The sequence below is a fragment of the Pinus tabuliformis genome, chromosome 8 (genome assembly GCF_031772625.1).
Source record: "Pinus tabuliformis cultivar Carrire ecotype Pingquan chromosome 8, CPIR1, whole genome shotgun sequence".
Lineage (NCBI taxonomy): Eukaryota > Viridiplantae > Streptophyta > Pinopsida > Pinales > Pinaceae > Pinus > Pinus tabuliformis.
In genome coordinates, this window is record NC_142294.1 from 1,534,752,205 (window position 1) to 1,534,756,079 (window position 3,875).

The window sequence follows — 3,875 nt, forward strand, 5'->3', positions numbered from 1 at the left end:
TGTCTTCAACAAGGGTTTCATTATCTTGGAAAAATTTCTTCTTGGCAGCCTGGCCAATTGGTTTCTCATCTTTACTCCAAGGCAGCCCAAGAGGAAGGGTAGTGACCCTACTGATGAATTCAAGGGTTATTTCAATGGAGAGGCCTCTAATGGTTACAGTAGCATGAGTTCTTGTGTGAGGGACCAGAGAGAGAGCAAATTCTTGGGAAATTTCATCATCAAACCCTCTAAACTTCTCAAAGAAATTCATCCAGTTTTCCCTTGTAAATATGTCCACCACTTGAGGATGTGCATGGAGCCTAGTGGAGTTAGTGGGCTCTTTTCTCATAAACCCCCCTGTCATATTGCCTGTACTTCTTTTGAAAAACCAAATATGGAGGTGGAGACAAAGAATTTTGAGAAAAACAGAGAAACAGAGGAGACTGTGTTTTAAAAAAAAACAGAAATTCCTTTTATGTATTTTTACCCTCCTAAAGACTTATTTCATCCTCAAATTGAGACCACTTCCTTCATATATTGATATTCAATAGGGGGCATTCATGAAACCTACCTCTTCAGACTGAAATTCATGCCAAAAATTGTGGTTTCTCCCTTCAAAATGACTCACTGCCCCTCCTGTAGAAGCCCATTGTCCCTCCTGTAGATTTCCTATAGGTGCTCCTGTAGAAAATGTTGAGAGCAAGAATATGGAGGAAATCAATGGAGGATGGTGGTTACGAGGCTGTGGGGGCATAAGAAGACTATTGTGTGGCTGAGTTATGAGGAGAAAATGAAGAAAAGGTGGTGAGAATGCGTGGGGAGGATTGCTCATTACCTTCTATGGATATTTTCAGTTATAAGTGTTGAGCTGGCAAAGTGTATGTTGCCTGATTTAGAACTATTGGTCCCCACTTGCTTGGTCATCATGGCCCCTCCTTGTAATCATCCCTCATTATTGCATCGGAGTTAACTCTTCCTCCCACTACCTGTCCTTGGCATCTTTTGCTTGAGTTGATTGTGCGCACGTGTGGGTGACATCTCGAATAAGTGGAGTCAACTAAATGAAGGTGGCCAAGTTAACTAGCCACCTTTTCCTCTTTCAATTTCAACCATCTTTTTTCCTTCGTATGATTTCTAATTACACAGATGCAAATAGAGGAGTGACTTAGTTACTTACCTGTGATCCGAGTGTATTTGCTGCCATCGACTGTGAGGTGTTGTTGCATGCTTTCATTTTCCTTCATGCATGTTGTCTTTGCTTGCTGAGGTGTTGTTGTGTGGTTTTGCAGGTTCTTCCTTTGCTGGAGCTGAGCTGCATGTGCCTTTTCAACTTGCAGATGTGCACTCTTTTGCTGTTGGTGCTGGACTTCTATGGGATCAACTGCTACAGGAATTCCTATAGGAGCTCCTGTAGTTGCTTCTCCCCTTGAAACTCTAGCTTTTTCCTATGTTTGGAGCTCAAGAATGATGCCAGAGGTGTAGATAAAGATGGAGGGATAGTAGGTAAGCTTTAGGTGAAGTTGATGGTGCCTTTTCTCCTTTAATTTTTTTGTTTTTTTCAAAACTGAAAAACTGTTTTTCTATGTTTTTTTCAAAACTGAAAAACTGTTTTTCTATGTTTTTTTCTTGGACAGGGGAAAAAAATAATGATGCTTGGGGTGTGATGCAGCCTTGGAAATGATGGCAAGGAGGCTTGAAGGTGGTAAGAGGGATGATAAGTTCCTCATGAAGTTGTTCTTGTCCCTCAAACTGCCTCTTGTAGACACTTTTGGTTCTCTGTAATTCCTACAAAGCCTCCTGTAGAAAACACAATTTTGAAAGAAAAGGTACAATGGGCTGAAATAGATGCCAAAAATGATGGAGGAAGGTGTGGATGAGATGAGATGGATGCTGGTGTGAATGTCAGGGTCCCCTTGGCACCTTCTTTTGCTCCCTATAGTCCTCCTGCAAACTTGCAATGCAATAAAAATTCATTTTTTCTTCTCTTTTTTTTTTTTCGAAAACAACCAGGGTGCCTCAAAGAGGTTTTCACCCTAATTTCCTGCCCTGGGCGCCCCAAGGGAGGTTTTCACCCAGGGATCTTATTCTTTCCCTTTTTTCTCTTTTTCTCTTTTTTTTGACATCACTGGGCCGCCTCAAGAGAGGCTTTCAACCCAATGATGGGAGTCAAGTGCCTCATGGAGGTTTTCACTTGAGTCCTTGTTTTTCTCTTTTTCTTCAGTGAGTGGGTGAAGTGGGAGCTAGGAAATGTTCCACTACCATCACTGTTTTATTCAAATATTCAATAAACTCTCGCTTGGAGAGGGGTTTCTTGTAGACTTTAAACCGATTTCCATTGACAAGCATGGAGATGGCTTCATCATCAATGGTTCTGATCATAATTGAACCATTGTCATTGCATTTCTCCACAGTGTAGGGTCCCAGCCATCTTGTCCTCAGCTTGCCTTTGAAGTCCTTGTATCTGTAATCATAGATTAGTGCCCAATCTCCCTCTTAGAATTGCTTCTCCCTGATATGTTTGTCATGCCATATCTTTCTCTGAAGTTGAACTACCTCTGTATGGAGAAGGGCTTGCAATCTGTATTCATCCAATCCATTGAGCTGAAGTAATCTCTCCTTCTATGCATGTTGAGGTCTAGGTCCAGTAGAGTTTCCATCCTTAAGGTATTGAATTCAAACTCTATTGACAGCAAAGCCTTCTTCCCATAGACCAGTTCATAGGGTGTGAACCCGGTGGTGGTCTTCCATGTTGTGTTGTAGGCCCAAGTGGCCTCAACTAATCTGTCCGCCCAGTCTTTTCTGTTGCTGCTCACTACCTTGGTTAGGATTCCTTCCAATGCTCTGTTAGTGACCTCCACTTGCCCATTGGCTTGTGGATGGTAAGGGGTGGCAGTCCTGTTCTTGATCTTATGATGTGTGAGCAGGTATTCAATCAGGCTGGAAGTGAACTGACTGCCTTGGTCTGTGACCAATTCTCTCGGATACCCGAACTTGTAGAATATGTTTTCCCTCAAAAACTCAGCTACTTTTTCCTCTGTCGCTGCTTTAATTGCTTTTTTCTCTGCCCACTTTGTTAGGTAGTCAGTGCATGCAATGATGTACTGCTTCTGCTTTCAAGGGGGGTTGATAGGCCCCACAAAGTCCATGCCCCACTTCTCAAATGGCTCAATGGTCACTTGAGGTTGCATGGACATTTCATCCTTTGGAGTGGGTTTCCCCATTCTCTGACACTGATCACACTGGCTCGTGTATCTCCTCACATCCTGATGACGAGTGGGCCAGTAGTAGCCTACTTGCAATATCTTGAAGGCAGTTCTTTTTGCTGCGAAATGACCTCCACAAGGCCCATCATGACAGATCAGGAGGATGTCAAAGACTTCCTCCTCCCTGACACATCTTCTCAAGATCTGATCTAGGCCAAGTTTGAAGAGATTGCCTCCAATCCAGGTGAAAGGGGAACTTTTCCTTATTATCTTGCTCTTCTCCTTTGAGGATAGGTGTGGTGGGAACTGTGCTGAAACCAAGTAGTTTGCTAAATCAGAAAACTATGGAGAGAGTATTGATATAGCAAATAGGTGTTCATCTAGCATTTGGTCATCCACCATTCCTTCTTCACCTGCAGGAAAATTTACTCTAGACAAAAATTCAGCAACAACATTTTCTTTACCAGGCTTATCAATAATGGTCAGATCAAATTGTTGTAGTATAAGCAACCATCTAATAATGCGAGCATTTACATCTGGTTTGTTCATTAAATATCTAATTACAACATGATCAGTGTGCACAAAGGTTTGATAGCCTGTGATATAATGTCTGAATTTGTTTAAGGAATGCATGACAGCTAGGAGTTCCTTCTCGGTCACTATATAGTTTAGCTCTGCCTTTGACAATTTTTT